The sequence below is a fragment of the Palaemon carinicauda genome, chromosome 1 (genome assembly GCF_036898095.1).
Source record: "Palaemon carinicauda isolate YSFRI2023 chromosome 1, ASM3689809v2, whole genome shotgun sequence".
Taxonomy (NCBI): domain Eukaryota; kingdom Metazoa; phylum Arthropoda; class Malacostraca; order Decapoda; family Palaemonidae; genus Palaemon; species Palaemon carinicauda.
In genome coordinates this window covers 9887228-9907227 of record NC_090725.1, presented here as the reverse complement: position 1 = coordinate 9907227, position 20000 = coordinate 9887228, and the positions used below count along the sequence as shown (strand labels likewise).

The 20000-nt window shown below is 34.1% G+C and overlaps 1 pseudogene; it reads right to left on the bottom strand.

Moving 5' to 3' along the window:
- LOC137646850 (solute carrier family 49 member 4-like) overlaps positions 1-20000 on the bottom strand; it is a 101839-nt pseudogene that overhangs the window by 14313 nt on the left and 67526 nt on the right.

The following is a 20000-nucleotide window of genomic DNA, read 5'->3' as shown; positions in this document are numbered from 1 at the left end:
TTCCTTTTAAGTATGTGGATTTGGTTAAGTCTGTTCATGAGCATAGCATGTGCAAAATGAATGTTATTGAAGTCCTGTCAAATGAATTTACAGAAATAGCGGAATACTTCAAGGGAATGTGTTGTCGCCTATGTTGTTCATCCTCCTCGTGGATTTTGTAATGCGTAGAGCAGTTAGAGTTGTGGAGAAGGATTGCACTGGATTGGAAATAGGAAATTAGTTGACCTAGAGTATGCTGATGATGCAGAATACCACAGGATTTGCAATTCCTGCTTACCAGAATGCATGGAATATCACACGAAGTTTGGCTCAAGATAATAAAAAAAAAGATCTGAGATGATGAGAACGGAATATGCTATGGAAGATGAAATAGCCTATCATTGGAAGGAGGAAGGATTAAAGAGGTATCACTTTAGTGGATCGATGTTACTATATGGACATGAGTCATGATATGATAATGAAATGAAAGAATCTCCAACAAATTTAGTAGATTTCAGAACAAAGCCCTCAGAAGGATATTGGGAGTTAAATGGCAGGACAGGATTAGAAATGAAAGTATACGAGAGATGACTCGATTGTCATATGTGGATGAGATTATGGAGATAGTTTGGGTATGATCTTCACACTCCCCAAGAGAGATTAGTTCATCAAACTTTCAACTGAGCTCCACAAGGCACTAGAAGAGTCGGAAGACCCAGGCCTACATGGCTGAGGACTATGAAGCGTGAAGTAGGAGATGATGAAGGGAGAAGTATTGAATTAAAAGCACAAGTAGAGACGACTGGAGAAATCTAACCAAGGCCTCTTGCATCAATAGGAGTAGAAGGAGGTGATGATGATGATTATATAAGATATGTACAAAGATCATAATAGACCGGATAGAAAGACAACCAAATTTCAATCAACCAAGAGAGCAGGAAGCTTTAGAAGTGGGTATTCAACAACTGACCATACTACAGTATGTAATTAAGTAGCTAATGATAAAATCAACAAAGTATCATAAACACTATGTTTGGCATTTATAGACTATTAGAAAGCTTTTGATTCTGTCAAAACTTCAGCAGTATTGAAAGCCCTTCTAAGACAAGGAATAGATGAATCTTACGTTAGAACATATCTATAAGATATCAATGAGGAAGTTACAACAATTGTAAAATTACATATAGTGAGAAAATTCGTTTAAGGGGGGAGATAAACAGAGACCAAATCTCTCCTAAATTATTCACAGCATGCATAGAAGTAGTTTTTGAAAATTTAGACTAGGAAAATGTAGGTATTAACATTAATGGGGAAATTGCTTAACCCCTTGAGAATTGCAGATAACATAGTTTTGTTTAGTGACTCGTGAGAGGAATGGCAAAAGGTGAAATAAGATTTTAATAGAGAAAGCAGAAATGTAGGACCGAAAATTAATAAGAGTAAAACTGTGATAATGTTCAGTGAAAATGCAGAGACAACAAATAATTGTTATGGATGAACATCAAGAATTTTTCAATGAACATATGTACTGTACTTAGGACAGACAATAAGTGTTTCCCCAAGGACATGAGACCGAAATTAAAAGAAGGATAAGCATGATATGGAGTTTTTGGTAAACAAAAGGAGATTATGAAATGTAAAATGCCACTTTCTCTAAACAAAAGTATTTAATCAGATGGAACTACCAGTATAAACTTATGCATCAGAAACTTGGAGCCTTACTAAAGCCTTGGAACATAAGCTAGTTACAACTCGAACTAAGGACAGAATAATGATGGGATTAACACCAAGAGACAGAAAAAGAGCAGCATAGATATAAGACCAAAGTAAACTAGAGGGTATTCTTGCAACATGTACAAAAAAATTTAAATGGAAATGGGCAGGACATATAATGAGAATGACAGACAATAGATGGACATTAAGAATAATAAAATGGGTCCCTAGAGATTGCGAGAAAGCATGGGAGGGAATAGAAGACGGTTGATTGACAATCTAAGAAAATTTCAGGGTATAGAATAACAGAAAGATCATAAACACTCAATCGGAAGGACGTGTGCGAGGCCTTTTTTCTGCAGTGGCCTAGTAATGGCGTATATATATATATATATATATATATATATATATATATATATATATATATATATATACATATATATATATATATATATATATATATATAAATATATATATATATATATATATATATATGCACACATACACACACACACACACACACACACATATATATATATATATATATATATATATATATATATATATATATATATATATATATATATATATATATATATATATATATATATACATACATACATACTGTATAGTTTGTAGCAATAAAAGATTCACATTCGCCCGTTGAGTGTTCCCATTCAAAAATTTCAATCTTGAACATTTCTAGCAGTTATTTGGAAAAAGAGAGTTTTTTTTTATATATATATAGACTAAAACCCAATTTCTTGGTTAATAAATCGGAAAGTTATTTGAGTGATGGAAACTGCTCTTCTCTCCTATGTCTGCCAATACAATCTATTATTTTGTCCGGCCCCCAAGTCCCTCCACGCCTTATGCCCATTCTTTTTTATCGATTACATTGAATTGGTATTATGCTGGTAACAAAGTAAAACTAGCATTAGAGCAGAATGGCATTCGATTTGAAAAAAAGAAGAACTAATTATATTGCTATATTTCGTCGAGGACTGTAGGGCAACTTCCCTTAAGGTATCAAGATAGGCTATTTATAGGTTGTATTTTGGTAAAGAATTTTTTTTTTTTTTTTTTTTTGGCAAAGAAGTGTCTTGACCCTAAAACTATTATTCATGGTAATTCGTAACAATAATGATTAGTCAATGAAATATCGGTAAATTGTCATTTGTAATTTAGAATTTCCCGTCCGAAATGAAAATAAAAATTTCAAGATCTATTGTAGTTAGTCATATTATTTCGTTTTCTTTTCTTTTCTCTTTATAACAGAAAACGCAGTATCACCGGAGCGCGACTCAATAATAATGATTTTGCAGTTTGATTAGTGAAATGAAAAGTTCTATTTGTGTTATCAGTTAAATTGTCACTTACAATTAAGAAAACGTTAATTATTAATCGAATAGTCGCATGTTAGAAAAGAAAGGAAATATTTGGTAGTCTTCGATAATTGCAAATTGCATAATCTGATCATGCCAACACTAACAGGTTAATACAAATTCATTTGTCTTAAAATTTTGCAACTAATAAAACCGAAATAGGGCCCAAAAATTAAACTATCTAAAACCTAATAAGAAAATTACAAGGAAGGAATTTTTAATTACCATGAAAATATCCTCGAATTTGGAAAAGACTAAATTAAAGAACTGTTCCACATAAAGACTATATCAAAATGAATACCATGAAACAATAGATATTAAAGACAGTGGAGCCATATTTGTATTCAACCGTCACTTAGGCAACTCCGTAAAGTACATTAATGCTAGATTATATCTTAAAATGATTGATGGAAAAGCTTCTCACACAGTAAATGCGGTTTCTTGTGATGTCACAATCCTTAGCATTGTGGCCGTTGCAATGAGGACAACGCAGGCAATCATTCCAAGGCGGAGACCTGTGGGAAGAGAAAATGGGCTGCTTAGATCTAATTTCGTAAAGTTCTTTATTCATATATATATATATATATATATATATATATATATATATGTATATATATATATATATATATATATATATATATATATATATGTATGTATATATATACATATATATATGTGTATATTTATATATATATATATATATGTGTGTGTATATATATATATATATATATATATATATATATATATATATATATATATATATATATATATATATATATGAATCGCTTACCGGAAGACATGAAACTGCTATTACATGAAGGAAAGGAGGAAATTTTTTTTTATTTTTTTATTTTTAGATTTTTTTTATGAAATCCCTTCTAGGGGAAATCTTGCTCACATTGCTATTTATGCAATTAAAAGAAGTCAAACTATTTCCTCCTCAAGTTAACGTTAGAATCAGCAAATAGTTTTCTGCATTTGCTGAGTAAATGAACAAGTTTGGTAATATGTATACAAAATATATTTAAACTATAAGGAAATATTTCTAAAAAGGGTTGGGTATGTTATTTTCATACTTGTAATTAAAATTAGTAATCATTCTTGGACTAATGGTCGTTGAACCAACCTCAAAACTTTTGACATTTTATAATGAGTTTGTGGTAGAAACGAAATAATTGTGAGGCTCATGGCCACAAAAGCTTGCCATTAAATCCTGAACTACTTTCTCGTTGAGTGAGGGTGGAATTGCGTTATAGTCACGAATTTGTTATGTAAGACAGAAATCTATTTTGTGCTGTTATTTTTTTCTTTAATGTAGAGCTATTCGTTTTGGCACAGTCATAATTTACTATTCCATGTTAGCCTTCGTGTTAGTGGTTCAAGTTTATTAATTGTAAAAGTTTTTGAAGCAGCATAACTGCAAAAATAATACCAATTCCCTAATATCGCAAGAGGGTCTGCCCCTCTCTTTTATTCTTCTCCTGTACTTCTCTATCTCCCTCTTTTCTTAATCTTTCCCATCCCGAGTACCTGCCTTTAAGCTCTAAACTGGATTGTATCCAGGGGTACTCTTCCTTTCCCCATATTCCCAACTTCCCTATTCTTATTGTTATTATTACTATTATTATTATTATTATTATTATTATTATAAATGTTAATCTATGCTGTAAAAAGAGACACGGTTCAAGGAGAAAGTGTGAAGTGAAATATAACTGCAAAATTATTGTTTCAAGATACTCCAGGTGGTTTTGAAGTTGGGTGAGGCATGAATCGTTCAGATCTTATTGAATGTTTAAACAAGACATGGCCGTAACCTCAGAGAGAAATACTCTAACGACATAAATAATGCTGTAGCGACGTGCCGGTTGCTTTAATATTAGAATGTAAAAAAGATAGGAACACAGCAGTTCTTCTAATTTGTAATTATGTGTATAGCATATGGATAAGCCGTATGCAGAAACTTAGTGAAAATGATACTCTTGGTTTTCTTAGAGGAAGATTAAATCATGTGAGATGGTTTGCGTCAATTTTGTATAAGGAAAAATTGAAGAAACTTGTTACAAAGGAATTCCTGTGTTCAATTATTTAATTGACAAAATGTAAATATTGTATTTTGTTATTTTAAATAAGTTAAAAAAGAAAATATTAGAGTATTCTTAATTAACTGCCTATTTCACTTATTAAAATTGTATAACAAGGTCGATCAAGCATGAAAGCGTAATCTGGTGGATGTGCCATCCTTCGCGATCGCTTACAGGAGTTTGCCTTCTTTTTCATTCTTTCTTCGTCTCCTAATATATGCTTTGCCACGTCTCCCTTAAAACAAGATACAATGGCAGTCTCTTGATACCTCTCCCCTTCCCTGTCATTTGATCCCTTAGGATGAATGACGCCATCAAGGACACTGGAATGTTGCTGTCTGTCTTGATTTATGAGCGACTGTCTTTGTTGGATTGCAGCTTAGCTTGACTTGGCTGGTTTTTTATAAATATAATGGAGAAATAGAATATTCTTTTGAAAAATACAAACAAACTCATTAGTATATATATATATATATATATATGTATATATATATATATATATATATATATATATGTATATATATATATATATATATATATATATATATATATATATATGTATATATATATATATATATATATATATATATATATATATATATATATCTCGATCTCTCTATCTATCTATCTATCTATATATATTATATATATACATACATATATATACAGTTTATATATATATGTGTGTGTGCGTTTGTGTGTGTATACTGTATATATAAGTATGCGTATATATACTGTGTATATATATACATATATTTATATATATATATATATATATATATATATATATTTGTGTGTATATTTATTAATATATACAGTATATATACATAAATAAAAATGCGTTTATATGTATATATACTTATACATATATATATATATATATATATATATATATATATATATATATAGTAATTATGTTTATATCTAAATGTATTTATAGATACAAATTTAAAGACAAGCACACGAAAATATACATATACACATGTATGTATATATATATATATATATATATATATATATATATATATATATAGTATATATATGCAGTATATATGTGTGTATGTATGTATGTATATAGTATACCTAATTTCATATAAAATATATATATAATATATATATATATATATATATATATATATAAATGTAACTATATATATTTATATATATACATGAATTATATATATATATATACAAATTATCTATATATATACATATATATACATATATATATAATATATATATATAATATATATATATATATATATATATATATATATATATATATATATATACAAGAGAAAAATCGGATGACTTTAAGTTAGCAATACAAAATAGGTATTCCCAGGTACATCATAAAATGTAAGCAAGTAAAGAAGAAATACAATAATTTTGTATTGGAATCAGCACAAGAGATCGGTGACTTCAGGTCAACCAGTAGAGCGATTGATGATTGTGAAACGGTGAAAATGTAACGGTGTCCTTGTGATTGGGTAGGGAGCCTACCACGTCAACATGAATGTGGACAGAACGACTTTGAGGTTGATTAAAACTACTCGCACCCGAATCCGTGTGGCGAGGAATCGTTGAAGTTTGACTTGAAATACAGGTGTGGACCGAGTCCTTGGCATCTTTAGTAATGTCATATCATATGAACTTTGACTTCTGTAGCTGTGCGTTAGATCTGTGAGAGACTGTGGATCAACTTGAAACATGTCAGTGCATGTAGGCAAATTTCAATGGAGTGGTCTACTAGCCCACACAGACACGCACCCAGATTGCCCAGAGCTTTTGCTCCGAACGGGGACCTCTGAGACCAGTGGTTATAGCCCCCCAAACTCCAGTACTGACGTTAAAAAAGAAAGTGGCGTTAGTCATTGGGAGGAGGTCTTCCCAATTAAAAGATGAGCAGGATGTTCTGCAAGTTTGGTTATGGAGGTCCTTTCACTGGGCTTCTGCCAAAGCCTTGTAATCCATTCCCCGGTACATAACAGCCAATGTGTTTCTGAAAAGAGTGTCAGCTAGTGGATTCAGTTTACCATGGATATGTTGAATGGTACAGTTGATTTCAGAAAAAGGAGAGAGATGTTGGTGTTGATTGGTGAACCAGGCATTAGACTGTCAAGTGGAGGCATGCACAAGGGGTAACAAGTCCATGTGAATGATGAAGGACATGCCAGTAGTTCACAGCTGAAAGTAGAGTGGCTGGATTCTGCCTAGGAAAGTTTTCTACTGAAGAGGGTCAGTTGTAGGTATGATCCATTGATCTTTTGTTATTTTCCATACAGTGTTGACACTAATATTAGTGGACAGTAGGAGGATTGCAGTTGACACAGGAAAGTTGAGAGCAGTACCAGTTAATAGGGCTTTCTTTGCATTGTGGAGGGTCACCTCCTGAAGTGGAGCCCAAATGTGGTTTTTGCTTGCCCTTGACAGACTCATAGAAGGGAGCAAGAGTGGCGGTGGTGACTAGCAAGAAATGGTGATGGTAGTTTACTATTTTCAATGGAGTGGGGAACTTCTGTCCAGATGATACCTTCCCATGGATGGGTGAATGACCTCAGGAGTGATGTGATGACCGAAAAATGCCACTTCCTTGACACCATAGGTACTTATGTCGTACCTGGCTGTAAGTGAGGAGGTGGGCTTAGTTATCCGTTGGAGTGCTGATGTGGAGAGCGCAGTCGCACAGAACAAGTGATAAAATTGTTGACGAGTAAGAGATGTTATCAACTAAGCGTTGATGTGTGATGTCACTCAGGAGGTGGAAATGCACGAGGAAAGATGCGCTTATCAGAGGCAGTGTAAAGTTAACGATGATGAAATTCCATCGGTACTGGACGGCCTTAAACGACAGTGGCAGCATCTCATAATCGGGGGGGAGGGGGGGGGGGCAGCAGATCTGTTGGTGCTCACTAGGAGGATATCAGCAGGTTTGGAATGACATGGTCACGCCCTTGTGGCGAAACAAGGAAGAAGCAATAGACATACACCAGTATCTACCGTAAAGTGCACATTACATGTAGAATCGTGCAAAAGGAAGAGATTAGTTAATGGAGAGGCTACCGCCACAGATGATAGCCTACTGATATACTTTTTTTTACAATTGACATTCAGGGACACATTTCTTGGCAGCAACCTTGAACATGGAGTGATAGTAGCACAACTGTGGCTGAGGGAACATCATCAAGTGGTTGTTGAGGGAGTTAGTTGGGGCGAGGGGGTGATTCGGTATAGGTGGGAGGTATGTGGTTATGTTTCTGCCCAAGTATGTCATAAGGTGGGATCGATATCCTACAGCATTCCTTTTGGCTTCAGTCAGCTTTGAATGGTTGTCCACTTTGCCAGTAATGGAGTTGTTAAAGGAGTTCTTGATGATAGGGAAGTGACTGTCCATAAGGGCATTGACTCTAGTTATTAGGGCCTTCATGGGCAAGGTGTCGACATCAGGGAAAGTAGCTCGCACAGATTTCGTCATGCGTTACACACTAAGGGCACTTCATGAAAACAAATGTCTGTAGCTAGCTGAAGGTAGGCAATACTGATCATTTCTCTGAGGTCCATCAATGCCTTTTAGTCCTCCAATGGTTGTTGAGAGAGGTTAAAAACCTCAGCTACACGGGTGGCTGGGGACTGTAAGTACTGCACCAGGATGCATGATTTTGAGGGTACTATACTGTATAGGAGTTCCCCCGTGCACGCTAAGTCAATCTGAGATTTCTGGGAAGGTGTCACCAGGGATCGCAGCAAGGACGTAGTCTGCTTTGCTGCTTAAGCGGGCGATGCCATTAATATATATATATATATATATATATATATATATATATATATGTATATATATATATAAATATATATATACATATATATATATATGTATATTATATATATATATATATATATGTATATATGTATGTATGTATATTATATATATATATATATATATATATATATATATATATATATATATATATATATGTGTGTGTGTGTGTGTGTGTGTGTGTATCATCATCATCATCATCATCATCATCACCACCATCACCACCACCTCCTCCTCCTACGCCTATTGATGCCAAGGGCCTCAGTTAGATTTTGTCAGTCGTCTCTATCTTGAGCTTTTAAATCAATACTTCTTTATTCATCACTTACTTCACACTTCATAGTCCTCAACCATGTAGGCCTGGGTCTTCCAACTCTTCTAGTGCCTTGTGGAGCCCAGTTGAAATTTTGGTGAACTAATCTCTTTTGGGAATTACGACGAGTATGCCCAAACTATCTCCATCTACCCCTCACCATGATCTCATCCACATTTGACACTTCAGTGATCTCTCATACAGATTCATTTCTAATCCTGTCTTGCCATTTAACTCCTAATATTTTTTGAGGGCTTTGTTATCAAATCTACAACCTCTGTTGAATTGTGTTCCTTTGTCATACCACGACTCATGTCCATAGAGTAACACTAATCTCACAAAACTGATAAATAGCCTGATTTTTATAAGCAATTTCAGGCAATTTGATTTCCAAGTTTTACTTAACCTAACCATTGTCTGATTTGCTTTTTTTCAATCTTTCCTTAAACTCTAATTCTAAAGACACTGTATTAGAGATCATAGTTCCTAAACAATTAAATGATTCCACCTCATTAATCCTTTCGCCTTCCAATGATATTTCATCTTCCACTGCATATTCCGCTATCATCATCTCTGTTTTTCTTCTGTTTATCTTGATCCCAACCTCACGTGATGTTTCATGCATTCTGGTAAGCAAGCTTTACAAGTCCTGTGGCGTTTTGCTAATAAGGACACCGTCATCAGGATACTCTAGCTCCGCTAATTTATATTCCCTGGGAGTATTCCACTGAATCAAATTTACCTATTTAAGAGGAATTCCATAATAACGCAGGACTCTTCACAAAATTTGCCGGTGCACACTATTAAAGGCTCTTTTCATAGTCCACAAATGCCATTAAAAGTGGATTTCTATATTCTACACATTGCCGTACAACATGTCTCCAAATGAAAATTTGATCAATACAACTTCTACCTTTTTGAAATCCTGCTTGTTCATCTCTCAGCTTTTCATCAATCTTTCTCTCCAGTCTCTTTAGAATAAGCATAATCTATATTTTCATGACAACTGGCGAAAGCGTAATGCCTCTATAATTATTCCAATCAGTCAGATCTTTTTTTTTGGCCATTTTTCACCAGAACTCCTAGCTCCCATTCATCAGGTTTTCCCTCTTCATGACACATTCTACAATATAATCTTTTAAGTATTTGTGGGGTCACTTCATTTTCTGTCAATATCATCTCAGTAGTTATTCCATGGTATCCAGGAGCTTTCCATCTTTTTAGTTTTTTAATGATAGTTTCGAATTCAAAACACTGAATTCATTCATGGTCACATCAAGATCTTCATCAGCTTCAGGTATGACAATAAAATTATTCCCTTCACACATACTTACACACACACATACACACACACACACATATATATATTTATATATATATATATATATATATATATATTATATATATATATAAGAGAGAGAGAGAGAGAGAGAGAGAGAGAGAGAGAGAGAGAGAGAGAGAGAGAGAGAGAGAGAGAGAGAGTGTGTGTGTGTGTGTTATTGGGTCCCTTGAGTGGCCAGAAAGTACTACATTGGATTCTTAATTTTAGTTACAGCTCAATTTTCCTTTGCCCCCCTACAGATGCACCGAAAAATCTGGCCCATTTTTTTCCACATTCTCCTCTGTCCTCTCTCACATATGATAACACTGAGATTACCAAACAATTCTTCATCGCTCAAGGTTTAACTACTGCACTGTAATTGTTCAGTGGGTACTTAACTCTTGGTATGGGTAGAATAGTTAAGCTATGGCAAGCAGCTCTGCTAGGATAAGGACACTTCAAAATTAAACCATTGTTCTCTAGTCTTGGGTAGTGCTATAGCCTCTGAACAATGGATAGAGTTTTAGCTCTGTACCGTGGGGTAGGGTTCTCTTATTTGATGGTACAATTGGGCACACTATTCCACCTTATTTCTCTTCGTCGTTTATTTTCAAGTTTTCTTAGTTTATATATGAAAGATCTATTTTAATGTTTTATTTGAATATTTTATTTAAATTTTTCCATTGATTCTCTTATAGTTTATTTATTTATTTTTTTTGTTTTGTTTCCTTGCCTCACTGGGCTATTTTCCTTGTGGAGCCTTTAGTCTTATAGGAGCCTGCTTTTTCAACTAGGGTTATAGCTTAGCTTGTAATGATAATAATATTGATAATAATATCAAAAATAAAAATAATATATCTACTGTAAATGTGCAATATCAATGAATATATGTATATATATGAAATATATATATATGTATATATATATATGTATATATATATAGATATATTTATAAATATAAATATATATATTATGTATATATGTTTGTACACACACATTATATATATATATATATATATATATATATATATATATATATATATATATACATATATATGCATATATATGTAAATCTATATTTATACATACTTATGCGTGTATAAATTGGCTATTATCTATATAAATTATATACATATATATATATACATTTTGCACATTTAGACGTGTTTTTCTTATTCAAATAAGCCATATATTTTAATACCTTAATGTCTAGATTCTCTCTTATACCTCGGGATTAGAGACCCGAGGGGGAACCAGTTCAAAGACAATTGCTTCTGGCCGGCCGGGGAATCAAACCCTGGTCCAGGAAACTGGCATGACAGTGACATAGCGGTCACTGTTTTTCCAGTTTCCCGGACCAGGTTCGATTCCCCGGCCATAGGTGTCACTGTCATGCCAGTTTCCTGGACCAGGTTCGATTCCCCGGCCATAGGTGTCACTGTCATGCCAGTTTCCTGGACCAGGTTCAATTCCCCGGCCATAGGTGTCACTGTCATGCCAGTTTTCTGGACCAGGGTTCGATTCACCGGCCGGCCACAAGTAATTGTCTTTAAGTTGGTTCCCCCTCGGATCTCGGATCCCGAGGTATAAGAGAGAATCTAGACATTAAGTTATTAAAATATATGGCTTATTTAAATATACACATACATACACACATATATATATTTATATATATGTATGTAAATGATGATAAATACTATACATATTGTATATATTTAAATATACATTTATATATATATACAAATTTATTTCTATATTTATACATGTATATGTATATATGAATACATATACTGTGTGTGTATATATATATATATATATATATATATATATATATATACATATATACATATATACAAATACATATATTTTTGTTTCTATATACTACTGTATGTATATAAATATATATATATATATATATATATAGCCTATATATATGTATATATATATATATATATGAGAGAGAGAGAGAGAGAGAGAGAGAGAGAGAGAGAGAGAGAGAGAGAAATGCATATCATCATCAGCCGTTACTAGTCCACTGCAGGACAAAGGCCTCAGAAATGTCCTTCCACTCGCATCTGTATATGGTCATTCTATGCCCGTCTATAACCGCAAATTGTTTCAGCTATTTAATCCATCGTCTTCTCTTTCTTCCCCTGCTTCTTTTACAATATATAGGGACCCATTCTCTTATGCTCAATATCCCCATATTATCTATAATTCTCATTAGATGTCCTACCCATGACCATTTCTTCTTCATACATGTTAAAATATCTTTTAGTTTGCTATTCCCTTCTTTATTCTTTCCATAGCTCTCTGAGCTGTTACAAGCTTAATATGTCTTGAGGCTTTAATAAGTTTCCAAGTTTCTGATGCATTAGTTAATGCTAGTAAGTCTATCTGGTTAGATATATAGGGACCCATTCTCTTACTCTCAATATTCGTCTATAATCTATAATTCTCATTATATGTCCTATCCATGTCCATTTCTTCTTTTTACATGTTGTTAAAATATCCTTTAGTCTGCTATTCCCTTCTTTATTCTTTCCATAGCTCTCTGAGCTGTTACTAGCTTAATATGTCTTGAGGCTTTAGTAGGTTTCCAAATTTCTGATACATAAGTTAATGGTGGTAGGTCTATCTGGTTAAATAATTTTCTTTTTAGAGAAAGTGGCATTTTTACCTTTCATAATTTCATTTCGTTTACCAAAAGCTCTCCATCTCATGCTTATCCTTCTTTTAATTTCGGTATCGTGTCCTGTGGAAACACTTACTGTCTGTACTAAGAAGGCTACGTATATTCATTAACAGTATCTAGAGGTTTGCCCATAACTTTTACTTGTTGTCTGTCAGTTACCACAACCATTCATTATGTTTTCATCCCTCAAAATTGTTGACATGTTCTTGTATGTTTTCTCCTTAGTAGATAACTTTTTTGTGTAACATCTTTTACAAGTTTCACTGTGTACATACCAATGGTATAATGTAATCAGATTGAATTTGTATAATAAACTACATTTGTTTAAGGCAGCCTTTCCTACAATGAGCCAAATAAACCTCTTGAGATCTCTATTAATATGTTGGAATAATGCATAATTTTCTCTGTAATTTTGCAGAGATGTCTCTAGTGTCGAAAAATATGACTTACATTATCCTGTTCATGGAATTGACAATGCCCTACCTAGCATGTGAATTTTACACTATGTTGGTCTTTTGTTCCATTTATCTGTGGAGAGAGCTTCTGTTTCTCATGGTTAATGATGACATCAAGTAGTTTGCATATTCTGTAGACATTCATCTGATAATTCCGTGTTTTTCGTGCCACTATGTTGTGAGAGTCACAAAGAGTAAATCCTCTGGCATTTTTTATTTTCATTTTTTTTTTCTGAAGGTACTACAATACTTTATATGCTGTTCGATTGTATATTAGTGATTTGGATATTAAATTGATCTTGTCTTATGATCTTTCGATTAACATTTTCGGTTAAGAAACTTCAAAGTCTTTCTAGGCTTTTTATATAGAATTTCAAGCTAGTTATACCTCGTTTCATTGTTCTTAAATTTAAATATTTACAAATTAGCTCCCTGTAGCCTATAGGTAATGTATTTTCTGTTCCTGCAATTATGATATCTATTTTGCATTACTGCGTAACTTTGGCTAGTGTTTTTTTAGAGCACTTCTTTGAGCTTTTTCCTTGGTATTATCTATAAAAGGGGTCTTGTGTTTTAGACTATTAGAAAGGACCTTTAGTATTTTGTAACCTTATTGCACATCGCCCAGTTCAATTGTTTTTATCTATTCGACTATACCTGTATATTTATCCCCTCTCTGAAGTACTTGAACAAAACGTGAGCAATTAGAATTATCATATTTGATCTTCATCCAATCCTTTATAAAACCGTTCTAATTACTGACTGACAGCAGAGAGGCAACACTTTTTGATATGAGCAAGCCAGAGGAATCCGTTCAGACTGCTTTGCTCTTGGGGTTTAGAAACCTATGTTGTGTGCATGATGCATCAGCCCCCTATATTAGCAGTGTTTGAATTTGCTCTTCTCTCATTATACTCTACTGTTGTTTTTATATGGAAACTCCATTTTGACGAAGCTAGCTAGTGTCAACTGAGAATGTTGGAATGATATTTGTTTAATCATATGTATTCTCATTCCTCAAAAGACTAGACATTATACCGACAGTAACCAGTTTTAAATTGAATGGTAATATTAAATTCTTTGTAAGCTTTATGAAAATACCCTTTTTCAATATTCCCAACAGACACTTCCGTTGAATGTAGAAAGACTTGCGCATCATTGAAGGAAAATTATTACCAATTGTTTCTTGAGAGAAAGTGTTACGGCCACAGATTTTGACACTTGGGTCCCATAATCTCCCAACCAAAGCAAAACTAAAGAAACAGATTTTGACAATTGGGTCCCATAATCTCCCAACCAAAGCAAAACTAAAGAAACAGATTTTGACAATTGGGTCCCATAATCTCCCAACCAAAGCAAAACTAAAGAAACAGATTTTGACAATTGGGTCCCATAATCTCCCAACCAAAGCAAAACTAAAGAAACAGATTTTGACAATTGGGTCCCATAATCTCCCAACCAAAGCAAAACTAAAGAAACAGATTTTGACAATTGGGTCCCATAATCTCCCAACCAAAGCAAAACTAAGGAAACTCTGACAATTGAAAGAATATTGTTCAGACTGACCACAAGAGACAACTTACCTAGCTTTTGCGTGACCCACATCATCGGCACAGTAAAGATGACTACTATAATGGGCCCCCAGTTGGGGAAGGCAGCAATTGTGGCATCTGTCCAGGTCGAGAAGGCGTATTCTGCTGACTCGGCAATGGAGCCAAATGTCCCCCATACTGTACTCTAGAATTATAGATGAGAATTAGGAATACTGTACTCTAGAATGATAGATGAGAATTAGGAATACCGTACTCTAGAATGATAGATGACAATTAGGAATACTGTACTCTAGAATGATAGATGACAATTAGGAATACTGTACTCTAGAATGATAGATGAGAATTAGGAATACTGTACTCTAGAATGATAGATGAGAATTAGGAATACTGTACTCTAGAATGATAGATGACAATTAGGAATACTGTACTCTAGAATGATAGATGACAATTAGGAATACTGTACTCTAGAATGATAGATGAGAATTAGGAATTTATTCTCAAAATAACATGATATACTTTAATAAGCTAGCTTTATGCTACAGAATTCATAGAAGATACACAATCTTAATTTGAGTGTCTTGAATAGGCAAACTGCCTCAGTTAATTATTTTCAGCATTATTTAATGAACTGTAAACTTCAATTATCTCTGGCAACTACCGCTTGTTGAACTCTAGAAAAACAAGTGAACTTTGATATTGCTAAACATTGAATACCATAAAAGCCAAGTAATCAAATAGCTCTAAAAAAGAAAGAGAAAAAAAAATCGCCTTTTATCTTGTCCAAGAAAATCATATATACTTTCTAATTTTCATTATTTACATTTTACCTGAATTATCTTATTGTTTCATTTCTAGTAAATGATTTTGGCGTCAATACCATTTTGATGTCAGGATGGCAGATGACTTCAGTGTTATGTTGATGTGTTCAAAATCAACAATATAGTATTAATAATGCGTGTGGTAGGCCTACTTCTAAAAGCCACATTAAGCAACACTTTCTATTTACAGGATTTTAGCTTAGGAACAATAGTTTTTGTTAGTATTATTTCATTGAATATCCATGTTGGAGATCTATCGTTAGTATGATTTATACGCTAATTTTGTTAAGATTATTGCTGAAGATTATTAAGAAGTTCTTTTCAACACAATTTCGAGAAAAAAATGTTTAATTGTGGAGGATAATCTTTCCACTGAACCTTCGCATACCTGTAAAAAGGCCGTTGCCGAAAAAAGACAGAGAATCCAGAACCTGATCTTATAGGTCTGGTAAGTTTGCTCTGGCTGCGGAACGTTTTTGACCTCGTGATCAGGATTGCTGAGGCTGTTGGCCACACCGTCGGCGGAGGCGAGCTTGGCCAGGTTGGTGATAGGCTCGCCGGATGGCATGTCACTTTTGAGGTCATTCTTGGCGAGCTCGACTTCCTGAGGAGACGCACTCCTCTCCTCCGTGGGTATGTTCTTCTGGGCATCTACACCGAGGTGCATGACATCGAGGACGGCTGGGTAGGAACTCTCTGAGGGGTTGAGGGAGGAGAGGTCGTGCGCTTCCCCTATGTGAGGTGTGGGTTCAGGTTGAAGGCTACAGCTGCCCAGGGATAGTCTGCTTTGATTTAGACCTGCAAAGATGAAAAAAGGGGAAAGGTTAAAATTTGGTTGAGAGAGAGAGAGAGAGAGAGAGAGAGAGAGAGAGAGAGAGAGAGAGAGAGAGAGACACGTTATTTCTCACATTTACTTTATAACTTAAATTATGCTATGCTTACATACACACAGTGTATATATATATATATATATATATATATATATATATATATATATATATATATGTATGTATGTATGTATATATATATTTGTGTGTACACTACCTCATTAGAAAAAGATATAAATTACAATACGTCCAAATAACTGATTTTAGTAAAAAAATACTGTTACTTTTACATAACGCTTCTGGGAAGATGAAAGCTTTTAATAAGCGTATATTAAAACAATACAACAGGCACAAATTGAAGTTTGTCTCATATATATATATATATATATATATATATATATATATATATATATATATATATATATATATAGCTGTCAAAGTCTCCTGTCATTCCTGACAGTCAGCATGCGAGTAGGAAGCAGTTTATTACTTTGAATTTTGAATATGATTGAAGAATTTCTAAAAGCTATCGCTGTCTGTAAATTTACCTTAGGTCTTATGTTTAAAACACTTATTAAAACGGGGCGGGGGGGGGGGGAGTTGACCTTCACTTATTTTAACTTCTCAACTGGTAACCTTACTGTAACACTTCCCATGAAAGTTTCTTGAGGATTTTTACTGTATCTCTGTCTATGATACTCTATTGACTATTCCCTTAGGTATTTTCTGAATCAATCAGCCTGCAATGGCTGTAAAGCTCAAGAAAAACAACATGAGACTTCATTCCCTTTATTATCCTTTCTGAAGAGGGTCTTTGTAAAATCTGCCAAGTGTGCAATAATGCCTCTTGTTCATAATTTCCTCTGATGACTGTTTTCAAAATTGATGATTGCAAAGGTTAGATGGCGGTTTTGATATGGAAATTTTATATTTCAATGTTATAAAAAAACAAAATATTCATTGCATGTTGCTAGTATTGCATGTTGCTACTCTCACTAGACTACCAAGGTCTGCACCAAGTCTAAAAAATGCTCACGTTTCTTTAGTGCAACGTGAGGGTCATTAACCTACAGTGAACCACCTCTTTTATCCAGGATCGTGGCAGCACGAGTGATAATTCCGCTTCCTGCACTCTAACAGAAAGAGTATACTCCCAAGCCACTGTTTCCTGTTGCATTAGAGTCTACCATTTTACCAACCTGGCTTGTTTAAAATACCTGGAGAAATGTCTCTTTTTATAGTTCATATATGAAAGATCTGTTTTAATGTTGTTACTGTTCTTAAAATATTTTTTTGAATTGTTCACTACTTCTGATATAGTTTATTTATTTCCTTTCTTCACTGGGCTCTTTTTTCCCTTTTGGAACCCTTGGGCTTATAGCATCTTGCTTTTCCAACTAGGGTTGTAGCTTAGCTAGAAATAATAATGATAAAGAAAATATATTTGTGAGAAAAGGTTTGGAATAACTATCTATAGTTCAATATGCTGATTCCAAGTCTGGTTTGACCTCAGTTCAAGATCTAAGGAATAGTTCCTATGATTGGGACTTGTCATGAATAATATTATCCAAGTTGTTTGTTATCTCGGTGTCAGTCTTGGACTACTTATTCGGTGGCATGATTATATGTTTTGATTATATTTCTATTGGGATATTTAAATATTGATCAATATCTGTGATTAAGAAGTCGATGTAAACTCTGAGTAAGTTTATCTTCTTTTACTATTTGTTCCCTCAAGATCTTGATATCCTCTTCTATAGTCCATTTCTTTTAGCGAGACAGATTTTCACCGACTCGCAGCGGTGCCCTTTTAGCTCGGAAAAGTTTCCTGATCGCTGATTGGTTAGAATTATCTTGTCCAACCAATCAGCGATCGGGAAACTTTTCCGAGTAAAAAGGGCACCGCTGCGAGTCGGTGCAAATCTGCCTCGCTAAAAGAAATGGACTATAACATATTCCTGAGATATTGTGAGGAGACTCATAATTTAATTGCTGCTAAAAAATTCTGAGGGAGTCTATAAACGTGCCGTCTGCCTGTAAGGTTTGTATTAGCATTTTGGAAAAGCTTACATTTTCTTATCCAAGTTCCTTTGTAGACTACGTTTGAGACACCAAACCGCATTATTCTCCAAAACAGCTTGAATTCTCTTTGCTCCTTCATTCCTTGGTGAAGCATCCTCTGCGCTTCCATCCAGGTTATCCATGCCTTGCTACTACTAAATAAGGTAATTGGGCATGTTACTCTACGTTTATAATGAATACACAACGTCTCAGCTGCGTCCGAAAATCGAAGACAGCCTCTCCTCGGACAGATTGTCCTGCAGATAGTTTTTAAGATAACATCAGAAATACATACATACAGTGTATTTACATACATGCATGCATACATACATTGCTTTACAGCATTCCATTAGAAAAAGCAGATGAGTTGCTTGCATACAGTTTTTCTAACTAGACTTACTTGAATCAACAATTAATAAGGATGGGATAGTTGGTTTGTGTGATTTAGTCTTGTGCAGAACGTTAGGATCGCATAAAAAAATGGGCCACAAGTCCAGTATAAGAGGTAACGCCTTCTGGAGTGTTGTACTATATAGCCACTTGGAAGGAGGGAAAATAATTCCTTACTCATGGTCAAATGAAGTTTGACTGAAACAGCATCTGTCAAAAAGGCAAGGATGCCATTAATTTGCTGAGCTAAAAGGAGAGTGTTGCCAGCAAATTTGGACAAAGGTGCAGAAATGTGTTAGGAATTTTGTTCAATCCGGCCAAAGAGAGGAAGAAACGATTACTCTAAACATCAATTTCAACGGGGATCGATTGGAAAATAATACCAAAGGAAAGGAGGTTGGTCGTGTCCACAAGTTGCGAGAGCACTTCAGAAATGTCACAATAAAGAAACACCAGCCGGAGAGAAATTAACAGATATTTGATTAGGCGCTGAAAGGGGTTTGATTGTAATCATGTGACATACGAAATGCTTATGATATCACATATTAAAGGATTCAGTATCTTAAGTATTCAGGAGGGGCTTTTAATTTTACTG